At 60.2% G+C, this 25,431-nt stretch overlaps 2 long non-coding RNA genes across 5 annotated transcripts; one reads left to right on the forward strand and one right to left on the reverse strand.

Moving 5' to 3' along the window:
- Window positions 1-534: 534 nt before the first annotated feature.
- On the reverse strand, window positions 535-10,392 carry LOC131830515 (uncharacterized). Of its 3 annotated transcripts, XR_009353185.1 has the most exons (5): window positions 9,418-10,392; window positions 8,147-8,336; window positions 7,341-7,519; window positions 3,844-4,326; window positions 535-2,981 (listed from the first exon to the last, which is right to left on the reverse strand). It is a non-coding gene; the product is annotated as an uncharacterized LOC131830515 (long non-coding RNA). The 3 variants fall into 3 exon arrangements; XR_009353184.1 differs by lacking the exon at window positions 9,418-10,392 and having other exon boundaries at window positions 3,844-3,999; window positions 8,147-9,134; XR_009353183.1 differs by lacking the exon at window positions 9,418-10,392 and having other exon boundaries at window positions 8,147-9,134.
- A 295-nt stretch (window positions 10,393-10,687) lies between these two features.
- LOC131830517 (uncharacterized) lies at window positions 10,688-20,651 on the forward strand. 2 transcript variants are annotated; one of them, XR_009353190.1, is made up of 3 exons: window positions 10,688-10,988; window positions 11,814-11,952; window positions 20,508-20,651. It is a non-coding gene; the product is annotated as an uncharacterized LOC131830517 (long non-coding RNA). The 2 variants fall into 2 exon arrangements; XR_009353189.1 differs by lacking the exon at window positions 11,814-11,952.
- Window positions 20,652-25,431: the final 4,780 nt, after the last annotated feature.

The raw sequence follows: 25,431 nt of genomic DNA on the forward strand, positions 1-25,431 counted from the left end.
TAGTTTAAGATAGTGACCGATTTATTCATGGGTTCATCTCATCCGATGCTCCAGAGGTTCACGGCTGGGGTTCCTTACGCACAAGCTTCAAAGCCCCCCATCGCCCCACAGGTGGCGAGGAGGACAGCACTCTGTGGTTGCAAACTGTGTTTCAGTCATGTGCTCATCTACTTCCCACACCCCTGCTGGGGGTCACCCTTGGTCCGTTGTTACAGCACACGATGTCCAAGGTCCCACTCTAGGTGCTTTTCTGCATAGATCCTGGCCAGACCCCCCGTGGAGGAATCCAGGGCTCTGTCCTCAGTGACGGGCCAGACTGGGTTGCTTTAGCCAGAAGCGTGTTTGCCGTTAGTGACCTCACAGTCACCTGGGAAAGGGAGGCATCTGTGCTTCTGAGTCACTTGGATTCCCCTGTCATTCACCAGCTCTCTCCGGGAGCAGCCGGCACCTTGCAGGCACCCCGGCTGTGTGGGTGCTTCACAGTTCTTACTCCTAGTCCTCCGAAGCAGCCACACGAGGTTTGTTTGTATTTTTTTAAGATTTTACTTATTCATTTGACAGAGAGAGCTCACAAGCAGGCAGAGAGGCAGGCAGAGAGAGAGAGAGAGGAGGAAGCAGGCTCTTCGCTGAGCAGAGAGCCCAATGCGGGACTCGATCCCAGGAGCCTGGGATCATGACCTGAGCCGAAGGCAGAGGCTTTAACCCACTGAGCCACCCAGGTGCCCGCCATGCGAGGTTTGTATCTGCCTTTGGGAGGTAAGAAAACCAAGCTTCAGGAGCAGAAAGCGGGCCAACTCCCCACAGGCAGCAGGGACCCAGCCAGGACGCCGGGCCTGGCGGGTCCTCGACAGCAGGTGTGGCCTTACCCGGTGTCCGGCCTTTCCCTCGTCCCTTTGCTCCTTCATTTACCCGTTCGGGGAGTCTTTGTCGGTGCCTTCCCCATGTGGCGCTTCACGCCGGCCAAGACTGGTAGCTGCCCAGGGAGCTGAGATCCTGCGGAATGCCGGCGGGAAACACACGTGGCCCTGCGTCGAGGCGACACGGTGCCCGCTGACAGTGCCCTTACGACAGGCACGCACTCATCCCCGATAACCGAGGTCTGTCGACCGGCTCCGTCCGCCCAGGAGGAGCAGCGGCCCCTCATCTCATGCGAACGCTCCCAGCGCTGTGGCTCTTGTGACAGGACCACCGGCGAGTACCGCACACGCCGCGCTCCTTGCCCAGCTCGGGCCATACACGCAGTCCCGGCTCCTCTGGTTCGAGCCCGGCTCTGTCACGTGCTTTGGGGTGCCACGGAGGGATCTCCTGGAAGCTTTCCATCCGGGAGCGGCCCATGCTGGACGGACACATCGCGCCGCGAGGCCGGGTTGTTTCCCTTCCTGCCCGTCGGGTCAGTGAGCTCAGAAGAAGCCCTCGACAGAAGTCTGGCATCTATTTGTGATGAAAACCTCTCGGCAAACGGAAGATCGAGAGGCCCTCCTGAACCTCCTGAGGCGCAGCCGTGAGAAATGTGCATGAGCACCACGGGGTGCGGACAGACGCCGCTATCGCCACCTGAGCTGTGGGCGAGGCAGGGCTGTCTCCCTCAGTCCTGCTACTCGACGTTAAGGAAAGGTCGGTCTGCGCGAGAGAATAAGAACAAGAAAGAAAATGCACACAGATCGGAAAGCATGATGGGAAACTCCTGTTGGTTTCAGGCAACACGATCACTGACATGGAAAATCCTAACAAATCCACAAAAAACACTTCCAGATAAATGAATTGACTAAGTTCATGGCACACGGGTCAATATTCAGAAATCAGTTGTGTTGCTGGATATTAGAAACGAGCACTAGAAAAGAAAACTTTAGATCATTTCCATTTAAACGGCTTGGAAGGTAAAGTGTTTATGCGTAAGTGTAACAGCACGAGAAGTCCTCTGAGAGAAGCCACAGAACGCAGAGGCCTGAAGCTGGAGGGGTGGTGGAAACCGGGCACCCCGCCGCCTTGCTGGGTTGAGAGATTCCGTGGTGTGAGGATGTCTTCTCCTCCGTGGAGCTTTAATGCTCTCAGCTGGCTTTGGCTTTTTTGTTTTAGAAACTACAGGTTCATTCTGAAATATATATGGAAGTGCAAAGTACCTAGAACCACCAAAAGTTTCAAAGAAGAAGAACAAAGCTGAGGTCCTCACACTGCCTGATTTGCAGGCTTAGAGAGCCGTCGTCATTGAGATAGTGCTTTATGGGCCTACGGGTGGGCATGCTGGCTGGGGAAGAGAAGGGAGAACCCAAAAGCAGACCCGCACTGGCGCGGTCCAGTGGTTTAGACAAAGACGGCAATTCGGGGGAGAGAATCGTCTTTTCAACGACCAGTGCTGGGAGCCACGGGATTTCCGTGCAGCGCGAAGCCAACCCCGACTGACCCTGACACACACACACACACACACACACACACACACACACAGCACCTAAGTTAACTAAAAACGGCTCACAAACCCACAGCCAAAAGCGAAAGCTATATTTACAGAAACACGGGAGACTGTTTTTGAGACCTTGGAGCAGGAACAGACTTCTCAGAGAGGACGACCCCAAAACCACTACCTGCAGTGAAAAAAGGGGGGATTAAGTTGCAGTTTATCAAAATTTTAAAGTCACACTCTCTTGACGCCGACGTCCGTCATGAGGACAGAGAGCGCATGAGGGTACCACACGGCAGGGCCAACAGCCGGGCCCAGTCTCAGAAACTCCACGGTGAACGAAAGCCAGACGCAAAGAGCAGGTACCACGCGATTCCATGCCTTCGACGTGCAAGGAACAGCAACAGTGCCCTACAGGGACAGGGGCAGCCACCACCCCCCCCCCCCCCGCCGGCAGGGGAGGACCAGTGCGGGAGGGCAGGTGGGTTCCACGGCGCCTACAGTCGTCAGAACCCATGGAGCGGCCCATTCAACACAGATGGATTTCACTGGACAAAAGTGGCACCTCAAGGCTGACCTTCCGTGCCTGGGAAAGGAAACGAACAAGTGGTTATGTTTACGGACGTCGATTTCTCGTGTGTGATGACATAAACCTAAATCCTCTAAAATCAGAGAGTTTGTCGGCATACCCTGAACTAACAGAAGACAAATTAGGGGCCTTGGGAGCCGGCTTATTTGAACATCCTTGCATGTTGTTTCTGAAACATGGCGATGTGTGGATACAGGACCCTCTCCCAGGACCTACCGTCTGTGGCCCATCCTACACCGGCGTGCAGTCTACCATCGTCCTATAAATCCAGGGGGGCGTTCTGAATTCTAAATTGTATCTGGTCCCAAGAGTTTCAGATAAGAGATGGTGGAGCTTTAATTGGAACCACACATGAGAAAACGGACCCCATTCGAGTCCCCACGGTTTATCCCTTAGAGGAGGCGCTGTGAGCCTCATGCATCTCAGAACCGAAGAGTGATGCAGGACGCGCGTCCTGTTCCTCAGGACCTCAGGGCTGGCTGCACCCAGGTCCTGGAGCCATTCGCGGCCTGCCACAGGCTCTCCGTCCTAACCCCCCTGGGGAAGGAGCTGGGGAGGGGCTTGGAGGGCGCCTGTTGGGAAGAGGCCTGGGCCCCGGGAGCAGAACCCCTGCTCCAGAGAGCATCGGGCGTCGTCTCCCAGGCACAGAGTGGGCGCTGGCTGCGTGTGGCTCACGTCCCGGCCCCCTGCTCCACCGGATGAGGCGTAGCCCTCCACGGAGGGGGTCCCTGGTCGGGAGGACGGGGCACACGGCCATGGCACCATACCCTGTCCTTGACCGCGAGGAGGCCTAGCTCTGGGAGAGAAAGCCCGAATCCGCGGCCAGGATGCGGCGGGACGCCCGTTCCGCTCCACAGACCTTCGATGTCCCCCATCCATGGGCTCCATCGCCGTTCCCGACAGTTGAGCCGTCCTGGCTGGCCTCGCAGTCTGGACCCTGCGGTCACTGTCTCTGGAAGCGCTGGGCAATCCTCCCCTGTCCTTGGGGCCCTGCCGGGGAGCCAGCCGCTGCACTCTGGAGGAAATTAAAGAGTGGTTGTTGGTCTCTGTTGGGCCTGCAGGGAGATGCGTGTGTGAGTGTGCAAGGCCTGCCCCTCTGGGAGGGCTCTTAGCTCCTCTCTGTAGGCAGAAACAGGGTGTTGACAAGGCCAAGTTATCTGCATAAAATGACACAGGCAGAAAACGCTGCCGTGTCCTTGGATCAGGACAAGCAAGTGGCCACCAGATGGTCTGGGGCCTGCCTGCGGTAGACCCTCTGAGGGACACGTCCCCAGCCAGGCGCTCGCCCTTTGTGCGGACAGGACAAGTAGTTTCCAGAATCACCAAGAACCCTCAGCGGTACCTAAAACAAAGTCAGGAAAATTAGACAGAGTCCGTCTCTGAGTTTTGAAGTGGTCAGGGCTTCCAAAAGAGCGTCCGTTCGCCCTGAGGGTAAAGCCGGTGGCCCTTGGGTTCCTCCTGCGGACACACATTTGGGTAATCAGCATCACGGGGGTTGGCAGCGGCTCGCAGCTCAGCTGTAACCTCTGCTTTGTCATTTCGTATTTATGAAATCAGCTTTGTAAAGATTCGCGTCTACCGTCCGTTGTTTGAGTCTTCAGAAGACCAAACGCGCCCCAGCAATATTCTACAGAACCGCCCCCCGTGCGCCGAAACCCTGGATCGCGGCATCTTGGGCGCGTGTCTCTTTCCCCTTCGCTCGGAGCCGCGCACAGAGCAGGTCCCCGCTGCCGCGTGCGCCGGCGCCCTCCGGACGTGAGCCGCCGGGAGCAGACGGCCAGACGGGTGAGTGAGCCCAGGAAGGAGCGGTCTCACTGAGTCGAGATAACGTGTATGTCCTTGAGAGCAGTGGCCCCTCAGCCAAGCCCCACGAAGGCACACACAGCACATTTCTGCTAAAGCTGGTTTTCCAGGGACGGGTGCTTGCCGACAACCACGGTGTCTTTGGTGGCCCCTCTTCGGCCGCGTCCCACCAGCAGTGTTGTTCCTCTGCCTTGCAGGGAAGTGGCAGAAGCTGCGGTGTGTGGTGCTTCGTGGCCTCCGACGGCTGAGGGCTCCAGGGGCCACGCGCTGTCCTAGAGCACAGGACGAGAGCATCTGACACGGGCTCTGATGCGGGTTCTCCTCGCGGTGAGAGCAGCTCATGCTACAGCTTGGGGTGAACGGGAAGCAGGCCCCGAGGCTAGGACGCCTCCTGGATCCGTCCCTCGCGGACCTGGTCTTGGGAGTGAGTGTGGTAGGAGGCCGGGGGAGTGGCGAGGCTGGGCTGGCCGGCTAGCCGGGGCGGCATGGGGCCACAGGGGCAGCAGGCGGCTTGGTGGGCCTTCCTTCCTGCAGGGTTGGAAATCGGAGCCTGGAGGGGTTCAGGGCCACATGGAGGCCGCAGGCTCCTTGGGGCGGCACGGCGACAGGGTCCGTCCGTGATGGGAGGCAGGAGTCCTGCGCCGACTCGGGGAGCTGATGAGACTTGACACCGGCAGCCGTTGCTGGCAACGTGCAGGCAGAGCGCCAAAGGTCAAGTCAAAGAGGGGAACGCTGTTGGCCTTGAAACAGCCCGTCCGCGAACGGAGCGCGTCCCGTCTTGCCGAACAAGGGGGCGCCCCGTGTTCAGGCTAAAGCCCCTCCCTCCGACCATATTTTCGAGCGAGTCTTTCTGAGTTTAAAAAAGAGAAAAGGAAAAGAAACGCTGCTCACTACAGCCTCTGAAATCGTTTCTCGTACACGGGAGGGCGAGGGGTTTGCTCCTCAAACCCTGTCTGCGAGCGGCTGGAGGCAGCCTGACTGCGTCCTGGTCCGGGCCGCCCTTCGGGGCAAACCGGGACGCCAGGCCTCACCCTTGCTACACACACACGGTGCTTTCAAATCTTTCTTTAAAATGTTTACTTATTTCTAGCCAGCAATACCTTATGGAACAGGTTCGCGCGTGAGAACAGTAATGACTCGGCGTGATCACCATCACCGCAGCCGGAACCGCCGCCTCACGGGCTTCCGCGAGCCGCTGTGCTCCACCGTGTGTGACCGAGGGTAATTCGAGTCTCAGGTGAACGACGAACAACCCAGTGTGTCATTTTCCAGCTGTGGCTGTGTATGTTTCTCTTGCCTCCTCGCTTAAGCAGAACTCTATCAGTGGTAATACCGGGAGAACTCGGAGAGTGTGTGATCCATTCCTTCGTCGGGAGGAATTACTGACGGCTCTCTCAGTAAGATAGATCCCTCTCGAAACAAGCCTGTCTACGAATGCAGAGATTCTGATGTGCCCTTCAGTGCAATTTCCTTTTCTCAGAACATGTCATATATATCTCTCAAGTATATTTCTGGGAATTTTAGTCTCGTGTCCTATCATTAGGACCAATGACTGTGTCCTTCCACACATACCAAACTAGCACTTTGTACGCAGAAACGCAACTTAATCTGAATTGCATTCAACACTTGAAAACTACCCCTTCTGGTTTTCTCTCTATCAGAATGCTCTAGACATGCTCTCCATTTTTCAAGCAGGCAGTCACATTAACAGGCTTGATATTAAGACTGAATGCTATTTAAAGCTAAGCTAAGATGCACCTGAAAATCAAAAATATAGGACAAATTTTTTTTCAAACCACAAATAGATTTAAACTATTTGTCTTTTGAAATAAGAGTCAAATAAAATATTTAAGATGTATCCAATCATGATTTTTAAAATGATGTACCTTTTTAAAAAAGATTGTATTTATTTAGTAGAGAGAGACAGAGAGGGAGCACAAGCAGGGGGAGCAGCAGAGGGAGAGAGGGAAGCAGATTCGCCGCCGCACAGGGAGCCCGATGCGGGGCTCGACCCCAAGACCCTGAGACCGTGACCTGAGCTGAGGGCAGACGCTTGACTGACCGAGCCAGCCAGGCGCCCCTTGATGAAGTATGTTGAAGGGTGAACCATTTCAAGCACCCACGGCTCTGCCCGTGGAGCCAACGCCCCGCGTGGTGTCCCCTGCATTTGCTGCTCACGGTCGCAGTCGCGGTTCCTTCCGACGGTGGCACCGGCCCGAAATCCAGCTGCGGAACGGCCAGCAGTTCCCCTGCCTGCTCGGCCGCCGGCACCTGACCCTTCGACCTTGAAGTGACTCTGGACCGATTAGTGCAACGGTTGCCTTAATCAACAGGTTCAGTCGGAACTCAGAGCTTAGAAACTGCAGATTTCCCCTCTCCCAGCCAAAGCGCAAGAAACAAATCAGACGGGAGAGCCTGCAATTTCAGGAAGTTAGAAGCACGGTAGCCCCTGCACCCTGGCCCCCAGCACGGACTGACCTCTCTCTGCAGTCCCTCTCGGGGCTGCGATGCCAGACCCACCCCGGAGAGGGCACGCTGCCCCTGCCCCCCTACCTGGGCTCCCTGTGCCCCCTCTTCCTCCACCTGGACACTCCAGCAGGGCCTCAGTGAGGACTCGGGAGGGGGCCACCCCGGGTGGCAGATGACGGACACACCGCCGGGGCCGACTGGGAAGCCAATGGCGAGGCTGGGGTGGGCCGTTGTGGGGTCTCCACCGCGTGCAGAGACGGACCCTGCAGAAGCACACACGGCTCAGAGAGGAGCATGGTCCCAGGCCACGGAAACCGCTGTGGCTTCAGCAAGACCCTCTCCCCCACGTTCCTCCCCCAAGTCGCCAAGCGCACACAGCAGGTCCCACGACAGTTCCCTGCTTTCTCGGAGAGGGCACATCCCGCCCAGGGGCTTCCGGGGAAGGGGGCGTCGCAGGACCACAGACACACGGGGCTCTACTGTCCTGCCCACCTGGGGAGCTGGGGGGACACGGACCTGGGCGCTTGCCTGTCTGTGCTCCGTCCTTCAGGGTCCCCTGGGCTCCTCCCAGACATGCAACATGGCCAGAGTGCGGGGATGGCTGTACGGGCCAGGGTCGCCCCGTCCAGGGCAAGAAGGTTGGGAAGACACGCCCCGCCATCCTCTCCCTGGACCTCCCTGCCCGCACCCAAGCAGACGTCCGTAGGCAAGCCTGGGCTCAGCCTCTGGGCCAGAGCAGAGGGGGAAGCGGGGACCGGGGTGGGAGCCAGCAGCGTTCCCAGCCCCAGATCCTCAAGTTGTTTTCCTAAGACTGGGCAGGGCAGGGACTCCTGCTCACCTTCCCCAGGCTCACTGCACACGTGCACAGGGAGAGGTGGGCCCTGGCTCACCTGGCTCTGCGGGGGGTGGGCAGGTGGCCAGGCTGCACCCTTGCTGGGGAGGCCCTCCCCGCCCCCCCAGGGGTCACTGGGGTCAGCAGCCCCCACGTGGCGGCTTTTCTTGTAGAATCAGCGGAGCGACTCCTGCTCTCGGCCCACAGCAATGACGAAGTTCCTCTACACCAGTGTCAGTGCTCATCCCCTGCCGACCAAAGAGAGTTGGGACGTTGCCCTAGAATTGACCTAGGGGAGTGCTCAGGACGTGGGGTGTGGGATGGCCTGGCATTGGCAGAGCCTTGCTCGGCTCCTCGCAGAAGCCCCCAGCCCTAACCTGCCCTGGCTCAGGCAGGAGCACAGAACCTTTCCTCCACTTTCCAGCTCTCCGGGGGGAAACCCGCTCCCAGGCCAGGCTGCTTCTGCCGGGGTCCCGCTCCTCCTAACTGGGGGCCACCCCCTCCTGCTGTGATCCGGGTTTGCCTGGCACTGGCCTCTCCATGGGGCTCCCTGGTGATGCTCCGACATCCTGGTTCTTGGAGTCCCGCTTGGCAGCCCCAGGCCCCATCAGCCTGGGCTCCCCTGAGTCACAGGAGGGGCTGCCTGAGCTCCTGCGATGGCCTTTCTCTCCTTCCTGGCAGGTCCAGGCTCAGCTCCCCCGTGGGGTCCTGGGGCTGCGGGTTCCCGTAGCCAGCTGTGTTCGCAAGAGCCAGGGAGGGCGGCCTGGGCCAGAGCAGATAGTGCAGGATGGGCTCCAGGGGCCGGCGTCTGGCTGTGCCTGCGGCTCAGGGACCAGGCTCCGCAGATGAGCTGGTAAGGGCCTGGCTGTGGTCAGCCCCGGAGCCGCAGAGTGGGGAGGGAGGAAGAGGAAGTGGACTGGGGAGGGCTGAGGCCTGTTCTGGCACAGACCACGGACTCTTGCCTCCAGCCCTCATCCTCGGGCGTTGGGCCCCAGGGCAGGAGGAAGACAAGGAGGGAGGGAGGTCGGGCCGGGACCCCAGGGCCTTGTGAGTCACCGGCCTGCAGACAGCCAGCCCCCCCCCCCCCCCCCCGGTGAGAGTCTCAGCTACGTGGGGCCGGTGTCATGGGAGCCTCCGGGCAGGTGTGCGCAGACCCTCGTGGGTGACCCCCGTCCCGCCCCCGCCCTTAGACGGCGAGAGTGCGCTCGGACTGAGCCCACCCGCTCTAAACAGGCTCTGGGCGTCACCGCTTCCCCACAGCCCGGGGCCTCCCTGGTGCCGTCCGTCCAGGCACTGCGCGGACCAGCACGGTCAGGGGCTCGTGCTCACCGCAGGCCCGGGGAGGCAGCCTGTTGCCTGCACCTTCCCGTACTGGCCAGTTTCGAGCAGCCTCAGGGGCACCACCCCGAGGCCCACACGCGGTCTTGTCCACGTTCAGGCAGACAGGAAGGCCGCTCTGGGCCCGGACACCGGCCTCGGGAAAAGTGGGCCCTGAGGGTGGCAGGGGACACAGAGGACGCTGGAGGCAGCCTGGTCTCCCCTTTTGGGCGTGACTTGGAGACGTGGCAGCCCGCCAGAGAGGCGGTTCACAAGCATGGCAGTCTGGGCCTGATGGGGGGAGCATGGGGCTCTCCGGATGTCACCCTCAGCTCCAGAGTGACCTCGGGCAAACCACCGTACTTCCCAGCCTCAGTCTCACCACCGGTGGAGGGAAGCGCAGCGGGAGGCTAGGCCCCGGGGGCTGTGTGGGGACAGCAGCAAGCCGGGAAGGCTCACAGCCAATTCCTGGCCCGGGACCCTGGGTTTGTGGGTTCAGCCCCCAGTCTGGGTTAACTGGTGTGCAGGTGGTGAGGGGAACGGGCCCGGCTCACACACGGCCCTCCAGACCGTGACAGCAGCGCAACTTCATGATCGAGCCTGTTAGTCACCTGACTTTCAGAAGGCGAGCACGGCAGCCCCAAGTCACAGAAAGAGGAGAAGCGCTTTCCGGCTGAGCCTGGCCTCCCGCCGGCCTCCGGGGCCCCAGCCAAGCGTCTCTAACCTCGGCAGCGGCCAGCCGGAGAGGCCTTGCTTCAGGCTATTTTAAGCACGAACAAAAAAGTCAAAGCAGCTGTAAAGCGAACATTTTAGGGACATTTCCATTTCCTGGGGTGACGGAGCGGAGCCGGGCCCAGCCACAGGATCCTCCGCCGGCCAGACCCCAGCTCTGGGCACGGCACGTCCTGGCCTTGGGCTGGCAGCCCGGTCTCGCGGTCTGGCGGGCGTGTAAATGCCGAGTTCGGTGATTCATCGGGGCGGGGGTGCTGGGCCAAGGCCGTAGCCCAGGACGAGGAGCAGAGGACGCCCCGCCCCGCCCCTCCACAGCCCACAGTCAGCCCTGCAGTGGGCCCCCAGCTTCCCCCACGACTGCCTCCAGGGCCCAGGCCACGGTCTCCTCGGCCTGGGAGACCCTCCAGCCCGCCTCGGTTGCCCAAGGCGCCTGGATGTCTCCGACCAGATTCAGGAGCGGACGGGGAGCCGACGCCCCGGGGCTGAAACACCACCTTGACAACAGGGCCGCAGTAATGACGGAGGTTCCTTCCAGTTCCAGGGACCTCTGGAGGGCCCACCCGCTGCGGCTCGCCTGCCCGTCCCCAGCGCCCGCACAGAGCGCGTCCAGGCCCCGAAGGCGGGTCACCCACACGGTGGCTCTTCGACTTTCCGGGGGAACAGGATCTTTGCTCAAGCAGCCCTTTGTCCCACCCAGAGTGCCCACAGGGGCCTGGACACTGTCTGCTCCTGCACTTGGGCCCTGTCCTGGAGAGACCCACATGGCACTCACTGGTCGGTGGGCAGCCCGCTGGTCCATCTCCCGGGGAGTCCCGGCACCCACCCCCAGCAGCCAGCTGGTTCCTCTAAGGGTAGGAGGGGAGGGAGGGTCCCAGGCTTGGGAAGGGGGAGGGTGGGGGAGGGGGAAGGGCAGGATGAGCGAGACGGGGGAGGGAGCGCGGGCCCTGTTCTCCGGCAGGAAGCTCAGCCTGCGACCCCCAGGGAGAGGCATTATCTTGTCTGTGTCCTTCCGGCTCTGCAGGCCTCTGGGCCAAGACCCCCTCCCCACAGTTCTGGGGGAAGCCCAATGCCAGGGCAGCCCAGCCACCCACTCTCTGTCTTCCCTGGAGGCCCATGGCGCCTGTGCTCAGCTGGCCCCAGGTCTGGCAACCAGGGTAGAGAGGCCCGTACCCAGGGCCCAGCCGGTGGGTGGGCGTTGCTGATCGTGCCACGGCGCAGAGGGCACGTGGACGACCCCCAGGCGCTAGCCCGGCCACCTTGCCTCCAAGGCTGTCACCGGCCTGGGGCATGTGGAGGTGAGACCCAGCCTGGGCTGCATAAATGCCCCTTTGTCTGTCATTACCTCAAATCAGATGTCGCCTCTTAAAGGTTGGCCTTTACCGTGAGCAAAAAGATAAATATGGAGTTTTATTTTCTCAGTAGGACGGTGTAGGTAAGGAGGTCTGTCGCCCCCTGCCCCACGTACCCACCCAAGCCCTCCTCGCTCCTGACTCCCACCTACACTTCCTCTGGGCCAGGGCCAGCTCACCGGTGCACCCCTGGGTCCCCTGCAGCGTGGGCCTAGGCAGGCAATGTCCCGACCTGGGCTCTGGCATGAGGAGGCCATCCCACACTGGGGAAGCCGGCTTTACTCCATCCTGTGCCGGGCCACTCACGTGGGGTGGCCTCTCTTTCAGGGCCACCTTCCCCATGGCCAAGTCCACGGGCCCCAGTGAAGGGGCCGCGTCCGTTCCCCAGGCCTCAGCTGCAGGCCAGAGTCCAGCCAGGGCGGCGAGGGACCCAGGACTCTGGGTGTGAAGCAGGACACCTGGGAAGGTGGTGCGGAATCCCTGCCTTCTCCTTGGCTTCTTGGGAAATCAGCCCCCTGAGTGCATACGTCGAGGGCAGGCGGAGGAGACATCTGCACGGGGGCTGGCGGGCATGAGACACCTGGGCGTGGGATGCTTCAGGCAGGCCTGTGGTCACCGGGGATCGCCCAGTGTCCTGGCGGCTCAGGTCCGCAGCATGGCGCCCATGGGAGCCAGGCGCTCCAGCCACAGCCTCCGGGCCCGCGGCTCGTCGGCACGCTTCTCCCCGCAGCACCCGGCCCTGCGCGCCGGGGGGCCCTGGACAGCGGTCCCTGTTGACCCCACGGCGCCGCATTGTTCCCCACGAGCCCAGCCCCAGGAAGCGGGGGCGCGGGAAAGGGGCCATGGAGACCTCATGAGGGCTCTGCGTCCCCCGAGGCAGACAGGTTGAGCCTGGCTAGCGGCCTTTCAGCCCACGAATTATTTTTCAGGAGGAAAAGGCTCATCTTTGCCAAGAGGTCTGGGAGGCAAGCATGGAAATGGTTACTTCTGGCCTGGAAGGGTCACCTGGAGAGGTGGGGTCAGGGGTGAGCACGTGAACCCCCTAGGCCTGGCTGGCCTCGTTCTCACCTCTGGAGACCCCGAGAGGCCGGGTCCCAGCCTTAGCTGTGCGTTCCAGCTGGTGGCATTCCACCGTCCTCAGGCGACCACTCCTGGGGTGGGGGCACCACGACAACACGGTCTGTGCGCCCCGGAACCTGCGCCTCTCTGGGTCTCACGGAACATTCATCGCCTGAGGGCCACTTTGGCTCCCTGGCTTGGGCGCCGTCCTCTTTAGTATTTTGTGGGTCACTGCCCTCCCCCCAGCCCAGGGTCATTCCAGTGCAGGGAGCCTTGGGGAAGTTCCTGTTTCCCTAGGGGCTTCCTGAGGAGCCTGGGCTGGGCCCCCCACCTCCCGTGTTCCACTCTGTTTCTGTGCAGAGAGGGCGTGGGTGGCTCTGCCCCGGGTGCCCCGGGACGTCCGGCTCACATTCTCTGAGTCCTGAGTTAGCTCGATCCGGGGCCCCAGGGCTTTCTCTCCCCGATGCCCTGTGGGTGCAGCTTTAACACAGGACGCGACCCCACAGAAGCGGGAAGGGCACCGGGGCTCCGCGGTGAGGCTGGCGTCCAGCACTGGGGGCAGGCTCTCCTCCAAGTGCTCTCTGGCTATGGAGGACGCTGGGGTCTGAGGCCGAGGCTGGAGACCATGCTGGCTGAGCCGGAAGCCCTGGGCCGGGGGGAGCAGGTTGGGGGTGGGCGGAGGACCCTGCGGGCACGCCCTGGGGTCAGTGTCCTGTGTGGGGCACAGGGGTTCACGGGAGGCTTGGCCTCTTTGCTGGGGTGTGGCTCCCCCAGAGCAGCACCTACGGCCACTTGCATCTTCATCAGCAGAACGGCCGTCCCGAGGGCCATGACACTACCTGGACAGCTCAGGGTACCCCGGAGAGGTGCTGGCCTGACCGCGGCTTTTCCCGTGGAAGCAGATGACAGGCTGGGCATTCAGGGACTCCTGGACCCCGAGGTGGCTCAAGGTCCCACAGGCTCTCGGGCTATGACTTCTTTCCTCGGGAAACCAGGACGACCTCTGGGCACTTTGCGGACAGGCTCCCCCCAGGTGTGGACTAGACATCCCACAGGACCCCGGGCTTCAGAGGCCCCACTAGTCCGGAAATCCCGGATCCGTTTCCAACCAGGAACCACGTTTTCACTGGGACCCCACACCCACGGGCTCTTCGGGGGCTCTCTGGCCTCTGTGGAGGGCCCTGAGCTGCCACAGGGGCTCCATGGGGTGCCCAGGAGGGGGTATCAGGTGGAGGAAGGCAGGAGGGGGGATCCAAGCCCTGGGCCCAGGAAGGGCTTGAGGGTCCAAGGTTGGGGGGTCAGGCAGCCTGGCCATCGGCTATGTCCCTTGCTTTTCCAGGGGCTCTGAGCTCCCCCCAGGAGGGGCTCTGTCCCAGCCTAATAATAACTCCCAGCCTGGCCCCAGCGGCCAGCTATTTTTAGAGTCCCTAACCCAGCCCCCATGTGACTCAGCAAGACCTCAAGCCGGGATGAGAAAGTTGTGGGTGGCCCGCGGCCAGGATGCTCCAGGCAGCCCGGAGGCAGGCGTGGGCAGCAGGGGCCCAGAAGCAGGCCAGGCCAGCCCAGGAGCCATCCCGCCTCTGGCCTCCTGGGAGCCTCAGGCCCTCCGCCACCCCCACCCCGCCCGCTGCTCTCTCCCGCCTGCCGGCTCCTCCCCCCAAGCGGAGCACGGAAAATCTGATGTCAGAATTCCAGTGTTGGCAAAGAGTGCGACTGACCTTCACCTCCGGGGGAGCCGTGAGGCCCCAGGGGCTGGGCCTGGATCCCTCCCTGCCCTTGGTGTCCCTAAGCGCCCTGGGACCACGGCCCCCTTCCCCTCGCTGACCCCCCCTACCCCAGGGTGGCCCTGGTCCCCAGCTCTGGGGGTCCCACCCAAGCCCCGAGCACTTGATGGCACCACCAGGTGTATCCCAGGCCGGTGCTGCCCCCCGTAGCCAGGGTTCATCAGGTGGCCGGCCAGGCCATCTGTTACTAAAAGGGCTTCTGGAGCAGGTCGGCCGGGCTGAGTGGAGCTGGGGTGGCGAATCCCTTGCCCAGCTCCGAGCACAGCCCTGCCTGGCCAAAGCCCCTGACCCCGTGCACTCCCTGAGCCTGCAGGATGTTTGGGAGGGCAGGGGGGTCAGCAAGAGAGCCGTGTATGCGCACGTGAGCACGCTCGTGCGTCGCTGCGCGCCTGAGTGCCCACCCACGCATGTACCGTGCACACGCGTTCCTGGGTCACTGTGTGTGCCCGCCTACGTGTGTACATGCGTGTGCGTGTGCCCATGTGCCGCTGCGTGTGCCTGCCAGGTTGTACATGCGTGTGGGGGTATTCGTGTGGCACACTGGGTGGCACCCATGCACACATGTGTACAGTGAGTCCGTGTGAGTGCACGTCCACGTGCACATGTGTGTCTGCATGTGCGCGTGTGCTGCTGAGAGTGCATGCTCGTGTACACATCAGTACACGTGTGCTCCTGTGCTGCTGGGAGTGAGCACAGCCCACACTGCACATGTACACACAGATGCGTGCTTGTGTGTGTCACGTGTGTTCACATGCATTCACATGCATGTAAACGTGTGTGTGGCAGCTTTTCTCCCTTGGAAGCACACGAGATCCCGCAGCGCCTCTGGTCTCAGACAGGCACCCTGACAGATGTCCCCGCTGGCTGCCCGGCCCCTTCCAACCCAGCAGGAGCGGCGCGGGCACCTGGAGCTGGGGGCTGTGCACGGACTAGATGGGGATCCCAGCCGGAAGGAAGAGCCCAATCTTAGAGCCCTGTCCCCCTCTCCTGGCAGGTCCCGTGGCTTCGGGAAGGCCCTCACGTGGGCAAACATAGGTGCAGACAGCCCGGAAGGGCGGCGGCCAGAAGCGCCCGGCTTCCCACGCCCCGGGGGACGGGCTCGCGCCCCGGTCCCTTCCGCCTGGTCTCCCAAGCACCACCAGGTGTCCCCGTGCCATTCTCCTGTGTTCCCCAGAGGGCGGTGATTCAGAGCAGCGGCGCCGCCCAGGGTCGCCCAGCCTCGCAGCCTCCGGACCGGCCCTCGGTTGGTTTCTCTGCTCCGCGCGTCAGGACGCGCCTCTGCTTAGGGAGAACATTGCTTCCCAAGGCGGATGATGACGGTGGTTATGCCCGACCAGTCCTGCCTCTTCTCCTATTCCTAGGTGTGTCGTCCAGGGAAGTGAGGAAAAACGAAAAGCCGTTTTCTGGAAGGAAAGTATTATGCTGTTTTTCATTAACTTCAAAATCCCTTAGAAAAAGGTTTTCATTTAAAATATCTGGCTGCCGGCCCTTGTCACGGACTGCTTCTTAAATTTCCCACTAAGACACCCCTGAGACAGAAACACGGACACCCACCACACCTGGGCAGCCTGGGCAGCCTGGGCAGGGATTTCTGCTGGCTGGTGGACGTCGACTGATGTCCCCTGTCCTCTGCTGCCCATGTGCCAGACCCCTCAACCTCCCTTTCAGAAACCCCAGCCTATGCCCACCAGAAACCTGAGGGGCCCTCTTGGCCCTGGGGGGCACTTTCTGAGGCAGCTGGGCTGTTTCCCAAGAGCCCCTCTAAGCCCCTGCCCTTCTGAATCCCCTCGGACTGGCGGAGGGCAGCGAACCTCCCCTCGGTGAGCGGGAGCCTGCCTGGAGGGCTCCCCATGGGGACTGAGGGCCAGGAGAGCGGGAGCCGTGGACCGAGGGCCCGGGACAAAGGCGGCTGGAGGACAGAGGAGCCCCTAGGCATGGGCCCCCCGGGGGGCTCCACGCAGCAGCCCTTGTGGGCGGGAGTGCCGCTCCCCCCAGGGAAGGAGGAAAACCAGTCCCCAGTCCTGCCATTGGCAACATGGAATGGAACCCTGTGCGCACACGTGTGTCTGCACCCACACACCGCAACGTACGCTGCGCATCACGCGCACACACAGAGCACACATCACGGAGCCCGTAAGCTAGTCCTGCGGAGAGGAGGTGAAGTGGCGTCCCGGCCGATAACATCAGGAAGAACGAGTCTTTGGGCAGGAAGGAAACTGAGGCAGCACCGGAGTCTGAGCTGGAGGAGGGAGCGAGCGGGGGGCTGCCGAGGGGTGCGCACGGGGGGGGGGCACCGGAAGTGAGCCGCTGCCGCAGCCCCCCAGCTGCGTGCCCCGGACCCCGCGGGACCAGCCGTGGGAGCCTGTGCGCGGACACTCGGGAACCCCGGGCCACGCCTGCAGAGGGTCGGTGTCTGTGCTGAGAGACACTGCGGGCTTCCGCCCGCTTTCGGCACAGGAGGGGCATTCAAAGCTTCGGGGATCGGCTGAAGTAATTGTTTTACAAAATGCCGTGTGTCGTTGAAAGAACGCACCTCTTGGCAGGTAGGTGCTAGATCTTCCTTATGTGTTCGTGGACGAGACCTCAGGACCCTGACCGAGAAGGTCAGGCTGTGCGGGGCACCGGCCCCGGCCCCTCGCTTCCGCGACAGGGGCCGCCGGCAGAGCTCGCAGGTGGGACACGGACAGCCCCTCCTCTTGCTGGGCTGGGCCAGCCTTCCTGGTTTGCACGGAGACCCCCGGCCACTAGGAATGAAAGCAAACCCCTCAAAGAGCAGAGCCCCTCTCACCGAGTGGTTGGGACCTCATGGAATTGCAAATACTACCTATTACACTTCTGGGACGGACAAGTGCTCTACTCAGAGGTAAACCAAGGGTCTTCGATATCCTTAGGAGTAAGAATGAAGATCTGGGGGTTTCAACTACATTAATTGAAGAACTAACTTGAGGGGAGGAATGGAGTATCTTATGAGCAAAAACTAAAAAGTTAGAAAAACAATCAGAACTGATCAATATATCCAATTCCTGGTCCACGGACAAAATGGCAACAAAAAGAGATCCATGTCAAACGGAATCCAGAAACAGAACGAAAATACAAATAAGCAAAATCATATAATAAGACATGCAGTTAAAATATGAAAATCCCAATAAAATAATTTTATAAAAAATAAGTTAACAAAATGGCCTCAAGAAACTTGAGAAAATAACATACTCATGAAAGAAATCGAGGAAGACTCAGGAAATGGAAAAACATTCCATGCTCAAGGATTGGAAGAACAAATATTGTGAAAACGTTTGTGCTACCCAGAGCAAGCTACACATTCGAGGCAATCCCTATCAAAATACCAACTTTTTCCACAGAGCTGGAACAAATAATCCTAAAATTTGTATAGAACCAGAAAAGACCCCAAATAGTCAAAGGAATGTTGAAAAAGAAAACCAAAGTTGGTGGCATCACAATTCCAGACTTCAAGCTCTATTACAAAGCTGTCATCATCAAGACAGCATGGTACTGGCACAAAAACAGACACACAGATCAATGGAACAGAACAGAGAGCCCAGCAATGGACCCTCAACTCTATGGTCAACTAATCTTTGACAAAGCGGGAAAGAATGTCCAATGGAAAAAAGACAGTCCCAACAAATGGTGTTGGGAAAATTGGACAGCCACGTGCAGAAGAATGAAACTAGACCATTTCCTTACATACACACAAAAATAGACTCAAAATGGATGAAGGACCTCAATGTGCGAAAGGAATCCATCCAAATCCTTGAGGAGAACACAGGCAGCAACCTCTTTGACCTCAGCCGCAGCAACATCTTCCTAGGAACAATGCAAAAGGCAAGGGAAGCCAGGGCAAAAATGAACTATTGGGATTTCATCAGATCAAAAGCTTTTGCACAGCAAAGGAAACAGTTAACAAAACCGAAAGACAACTGACAGAATGGGAGAAGATATTTGCAAACGACATATCAGATAAAGGGCTAGTGTCCAAAATGTATAAAGAGCTTAGCAAACTCAACACCCAAAGAACAAATAATCCAATCAAGAAATGGGCAGAAGGGGCGCCCAGGTGGCTCAGTTGGTTAAGTGGCTGCCTTCAGCTCAGGTCATGATTCCAGGGTCCTGGGATGGAGCCCAACATCGGGGCTGAGCTCCTGCTCAGCAGAGAGCCTGCTTCTCTCTCTCCCCCTCTCCCTGCCACTCTACTTACTTGTGCTCTCTCTCTAGCTCTCTGTCAAATAAACAAATAAAATATTAAAAAAAAAAAAGAGAAAGAAATGGGCAGAAGACACGAACAGACATTTCTGCAAAGAAAACATCTGGATGACCAACAGACCCATGAGAAAGTGCTCCACATCACTCGGCATCAGGGAAATACAAATCAAACCCACGATGAGATACACCTCACACCAGTCAGAATGGCTAAAATCAACAAGTCAGGAAATGACAGATGCTGGCGAGGATGCGGAGAAAGGGGAACCCTCCTACACTGTTGGTGGGAATGCAAGCTGGTGCAGCCACTCTGGAAAACAGCATGGAGGTTCCTCAAAAAGTTGAAAATAGAGCGACCCAGCAATTGCACTACTGGGTATTTACCCTGAAGATACAAATGTGGTGCTCCAAAGGGGCACGTGCACCCGAATGTTGATAGCAGCAATAGCCAAACTATGGGAAGAGCCCAGATGTCCATCGACAGACGACTGGACAAAGAAGATGTGGTGTGTATATGTAATAGAATATGACTCAGCCACCAAAAAAATAAAATCCTGCCATTTATAAGGATGTGGATGGAACTCGAGAGTGTTATGCTGAGAGAAGTAAGTCAATCAGAAAAAGACAATTATATGATCTCGCTCATGTGTGGAATTTAAGAAACAAGACAGGGGATCATAGGGGAAGGGAGGGAAAAATGAAATAAAAGGAGATCAAAGAGAGGAGACTCTTACTCCAGGGAGCAAACTGAGCGGCTGGAGGGGAAGGGCCAGGGGAAGGGGTGACTGGGACGGGCACCAGGGAGGGCGCGTGCTCTTGGGTTCTTGGGCTCTTGGGTGATGTGATGAGCACGGGCTGGGATATAAGACCAGTGAGTGAAAACTACCTCTGAAGGCAATAGTGCACTGTATGCTAATTAATTGAATTTAAATTTAAAAAATTTTAAAACAAACTTGAGGAAAACTGCACAGGCAGTTTTTTTTAAATAACTATAGAAGATTTTTGAAGATCATTATTTAACAATCACCTGTAAACAAAGGTTGCCCGGCGAACCCCTTCCAACATGTAAAGAACAAGCAGTTCCCACGCCACAGACCTTTCCAGTAAAGACGAGGGGCTTCCTAGCTCAATAGAAGAGACCAGCATAACTTCGATCAGGAAATTGAAACTGATTCCAAAACACGTATCAGCCACCCAGATGCAGAGTCGAAGCTGGAACACTAGCACGTCAGAATCACAGCGACGAGGAAGGCCCTCCCTCCCGGGTGCAGGTACGGTTTGCTCCACGAATCCAAGAGCAAGTAACGGGTAAGCTCGGTCCGGGACAAAGGTCTACGGAGAGAAATCTCATCCTCTCCACAAAAGCCACAGGGCATTTGATCAACTCCCAAATCCGTCCCAGCAGCCTGAAGAAACTGTGATGAGACTACTACGGAATGGCGCGGGGGTTACCCTGGGAAATGCTGGGGCCCAGGCTGAGGTCCGCGTGCTGGCTGTCAGGTTGAGTGGGTGGCTCGGGCCGGAGCAGGGACTCACCAGGCGGCTCCAGGCATCTTACACTCAGGGGAGGAGCATGGGGTCGTCTGGCCGCAGGGGTCACGGCTCTCCCCGCGGGCTCTGCTCCTAACAAAGCCCAGTCCCCACCCATGTCTCAAAGCCCAGATTCTGGTCTGCCGGCTGTGTCCTGAAAGCAGGGCTGGGCAGTCAAAGTGCTGCTGTGAGGCGCCATCCCGGGAGAGGCAGGGACAGGGGTCTGTGTGGTTGTTTGGGCTCAGCCAGCCCAGTGTTCTGCTGCTCTCCCCTTTCCCACCCGCACTGAGCTGGGCACGTGATCCAGGCATGGCAATCGTCAAAGCATCATCTCTTCCTGGTCAGAGGTGGGCAAGTGCCCCCATGACAGCCAATGAAGAATAATGAGAATTCTGCTGGGAATTCCAAACAAATACGGTCATTCCTCCCTCAGGTTTGTCCCTGTGGGAATGGTCTGGAGCTGTTGCAGCCATCCTGCGACAAAGAAGAGAGTGGAGCCAGAAACCAGCCTGGGATGCTTGATCAAGCCATACCTGAATCTTAAGCCATGTGAATGAATAAATGTCCTTGATGTTAATTTGGTTGTTTTCTGTCTTGTATAATTAAGAGTCTAGACTGGCACAGGCTTCAGTCATAGCAGACTCCACGCACACTCAGCCCTATCTTGATGTTCTGAAAATCCAGCCGCCCTATCCCTACGAGAAGGCCCCGTCCCCAGGTGGAGGTGCTGGACTCCCCAGATCCCAGACCATGGCAAACCCTGGCTGGAGTCCTGTGAGTGCTCCCTGTGTGCCCTGACCAGGGCTCTGGGGGTGGCCCGATCATTCCATGGGCCCGGGGCCCTGAGACGTGCACCAGCCCCAGCAGGCAAGACAGCTGCCCAGGGTAGTCTCTGCCGTGGAGCAGCCGGGGACTGAGCCCGATGTCCCTGTGAGAAGCAGCGGCTTTCCTTCTTCCTGGGAAATGCGCTCAGCACGCCTAGGGACGCCCTCACGACCCAGCGCGGCTCGGCTCGCCTCTGCAGCCTTGGAGGAGAAACACGAGAAGTGCTTTCAAGAGGGTTTTGTTGCACACATGACACTGCGGTGAAGAATGACTTTTTTCCATTGCTCTGTCCAGAACATGGCCACTTCCTGCCCCTGGAAGGGCCCCATCTGTCCGGAGGTCCTCTGTCCACAGTGTAGCCGCGGCCTTGTTTTGCACGCCTGCTGACCGGCTCCTGCACGTTTTCCTACGAGCTGCTTTCACACGCGCCTGCCCCGGGAGCCTCATGCCCTCCCATTCTGCAGTCAAGGAAACCAGGGCTCGGAGGAGCAGCTGGTGGACGTCAGGGGCGGGGGAGGCTGAGGGGCTCCCCACCTCCCTTATGTCACTTCAAATCCCAGTGTGGACCCCTCTGCTCTCCGAGGGTCCTCAGGGACGGGCGCACACACTGAAATCCCCTAACCCGAAGCTCCACGGGGCGCTGCGTGGGGGCAGGCCCAGCCGCCTCCGTGCCCAGCCGTCCTGGGGGCGCTGCGCTGGGCGTGGTCTGAGCCCGAACAGTCCCGGGGCCCCGCCGTGTCTCCGGGAAGGGCAGGCTGCTGCTGTCGATGTGCGTGGTCCCCGGGGTTCTGGGGGGCGTCCCTCAGGCAGGTGCCTGGGGCCGGCCGTCTGGCAGGCAGACACCAAGCCTCGCCCACCCTCTGCGGGGCACGGGCTCAGGCCGCTCACGTGGCCCTGTCGCGGCCGGCGACAGCCCGTCTGGCCTCCACCGGCCTCCCTGGGAGCCCTTCTGCGCCCTGCCCCGAAGACATGAACCTGAAGCCCGAGTCAGCCCCGCCTCAGGGTTTACGGCGCTCGGCCAGCGTGACGCGCTCCGTGGCCTCTTTCCGAGAGTTCGCGCAGGAGCTGTGCTCCCCTGCCCAGCCTCTGACGGCCCCTCCGGGACGGGTTTTAATCTTGTCGCCAAGCTGAAATGTGAGCCACCTAATCAGGTCGGCGCACTCAGGCCGGAGACGAGCTCCCTCTATCCTGGGAAGGACGGGTCCCTGTCACTCGCTTGCAACCTCGTCTGTGTCTGCGCCGGGAAGGGTCCGCGGCTCTGGTGCGCGGGATGTTAAGGGCTGAGGCCCCGGGTCTCGCCCGAGGGCAGGCTGAGCTCCCGCAGAGGCTCTGTCCCTCATGTCCCCCTGGACCAATGTCCTTCGCAGGCCCTGGGGGCAGGGGGAAGCCATAAGCCAGGCTCCCTCCAGAACGCGCCTGCACAGAACCCAGGACTTGGCTCTGTGAAAGCACCCAGGGCCCCGTCTCCCCCCGGCCCCTCCCTGTTCACAGACGCTGGCCCCTCCTCGGCCTGGTGGGGGCACCGGCCTGGGGCTTTTCTCTGGGCCACTCCCTCCAGGTATGAGCTCAAGGCTGGGGATGACTCCCCCATTCCAGGCAGGGCACGAGTGCCACAGGGACCAAGCTCACGTTGGGAGGGCAGCCACGGCCATCTCCGGGGCACATTTCACCACTGCCCGTGCTTCTCCGCGGCCGCAGTTCTCGTCCGGCCTGGGCTCTCGGCTCACGCATCCTTCTCAAGGCCCCCTTGGGACCTCAAGCACCACCAGGGCTTGTGAGGAAATAAGGTGGTGTGTTAGGTGAGTGGCAGGGACTGAACCTGGGGCCTCTGAGGGAGCCTCTTGAGGTACGGGAGCTGCCCTTAGGACCCTCTGTCCATCTCCTACACTAACCACCCTGAACACAATGGCTACCTTTAGGATTTGGGGGGCCAAGCCCTGGGAAAATCGGACCACTGGTTACTTTTATCAGAGATTCAGAGAACAAGTTCCCGCTGCCCCTGAAGGCTGACAATGCTCCCAGAAGAGGCACGAGCCTGTGCCCCCTCGGCCACCTGCCAGCAGGGAGGGGAAGAGACCCGCCCCTGGGAGACCCTCTCGGAGGCAGAACGGGGGTCTGCAGGATGGTCTGGGGCCTCCTGGTCTGAGGGAGGGGACAGCCTCAGGCAGAGGAGCACTGACGTACCACGGGGGTCCTCAGGGCCTCCGTGGGCCGTGGGGAGCTCTGGGCTTCCAGGGTCTCAGCCAGGCCTGGGCCTGTAGCCTGCACGGACTGGTCACTGAGTTGGGGGCCAGCCAGGGACTCTGGGCAGCACCTCTCCCTCGAAACATCAGCTGGTTGAAGGGGCTGCCTTTGTGCCCTGTGCTGTGGTTCCCAGTCACCCGGGCACAAGGCTGGGCTCCTCTCCCTGCACCCACAGACGCCTTTGGCCCGAGCTGCTCCCGGTGCGTGACCGGCTGACATGTGTGACGTGTCTCCTGTCACCCCAACTGGGCTTTCGTCGGGCCTTCTCTAGGGGAAGGTATGTGGGGCCGATCAGAGCCCCCAGGACCTCGGGGTGGGCCCGGCCAGGGATCAGAGGTGGAGGAGTGGCAGCCCACCTCGAAGGTCACGACAAGGACGCTCCGGGGACTGGTGAGGGCCACAGCGGGAGCCCCTGCTGTGGGTCCCGGGGACTCGGAACCCCTGTGCCCTCCGCCTCGGGTGTCAGTCCTGTGCATCGGAGACGCACAGGCCTCCGAGTGGTTCCCGATGCCTCTTCTTTGAATGGAGGAGGGATGAAGCCCACTGAGTCTGCTGCTGGCCGCCTGCGGACACTGGGAACCCGTCTCCTCTGGAGGAGAGTCAGGAAAACGTGATCTGGGCAGATCCTTAATAACCGACCTTACAAGTCACCATCACCAGAGACAAATCTAAAAAGAGATTTCCTTTGTCATTGACTCATCTTGGCCTACATACCGTGGGAAAATTCCACCGCCGCTCGCGTCTGACCCAGGCGCGCCCCGGAGGCCCGCGCTGGGTGGGGGCGCGACCCGCGTCGGGACCGTCTCCCAGGGCACGGGCAGGCAGCCGCGGGGACCCCCGGCGGCGGGGGTGCAGGGGGTGGGTGGGAGACGGGTCCCACGTGGGGCGCGCCCCACCCACACCGGCCTGTGGAGCCGTCTTAGGGGACACGCTCCCTTCGGAGGGACCGTGCAGCGGCCGGGGGTGCCCGCAGAGACGTGCGGCCGTGCGCACAGGCGACTGTGGAGCGTCTCCGTTGCCTGCAGGAGAGGCCCGTTCCCCAGACCCTTGTCCTGTATCCCCGCCGCCCAGCCCGAGCGGCCACGCGGCCACCTTCCGTGTCCGTGCACCCCGTGCAGGGCGTTTCACAGCACTGGAGCTCCGGATGTGCGGCTCCACGTTCTCTCTGCCCCCTGAGTGTGGGCGGCCCCTACATCTGGGTGACTTTCGCTCAGTGAGTCTAACTTCGAGTTCCAAGAATAAGTTCACCTTAAGGATGTGAGGAAAGACCTGCTTCCTTGTTCAAGTTCAGACACCAGGGCAGCAGGGAACACGGGTCACGGGTGTCCGGGCCCTGCAGAGCCTTGACTCTCTGCAGGACCTCGCCTTCGCGGGGACACGCTGGCTGCCCAGTCACACCTGAGACCCCGTTCCCAGAGTGGGCAGCGCTGCATCCCCGTCCCCCTTGGGGAGGGGGCAGCAGGTTTCTCTTAGCAAACAGTCCCCACTGTCGGCGGCTCTCCCAAGCTCCGAAGCCCCAGCCCACACTCCGTCCTTCCTGCTGGCTCCCACGCTCAGCTCTGCTCCTCCAGAGGAAAAGCTGGAAGGGGCCACCCAGGAGAGGAGGCCCCCACATCAGGCCTCGCTGACAGGTCCCGCCGCCTCCCAGCAGACGAGCTCGGCCTCCTCAGGGGCGGGAGAGGCACAGTGAAGTGTAGGAAGGTTCTCAGAGAATCAAACCCATAGTGTTCATTAAATCTGTTCTTCTTTCTTGTCCATGATTTGCTGGTTTCAGTTAAAACTCTTCAGAGAACACACGGGAAGATGCTCTGTCCCCCACCGTCACCAGCTCCCAGTTTTGAGGAAATCATGTCCGAAAGGAATGGGTCACTCCCAAGGGGGCGATGTGCTCTGAGCAGGGGACAGGGCCACTCAGGACGTTCACTACCAAAATGGAAGTGGTCTGGCCAAGGCTGGAAGGACTGGTCCTAGGACAAAAGAAACGTCCCAAAGCTTGTTCCTGGGGACTTTGACTTGAACGTGACCCGTCTACAGTGACTCGGACTGAAAGACGAGGACAAGTGAGGGAGAGGGCCTGGGCCCGCCGGGACAGGGCCCGGGGAGCTGGGGGCACCGGCGGCCGTGGAGGGAGGAACCCAGCAGGTCCGACACGCGGCCGTAGCTTCAAGCAGACCTGAAGGGACCCCGTCTCCCAGAGGAGACCCAGACTCAGCCCGTGGTGGATCCAGGACCGGCCCAAGAGGACCGAGGCTCAGCCCAGGCCGGACCCGGGCCCAGCCGACAGCTTC

The sequence above is a fragment of the Mustela lutreola genome, chromosome 4 (assembly GCF_030435805.1).
Source record: "Mustela lutreola isolate mMusLut2 chromosome 4, mMusLut2.pri, whole genome shotgun sequence".
NCBI lineage: Eukaryota > Metazoa > Chordata > Mammalia > Carnivora > Mustelidae > Mustela > Mustela lutreola.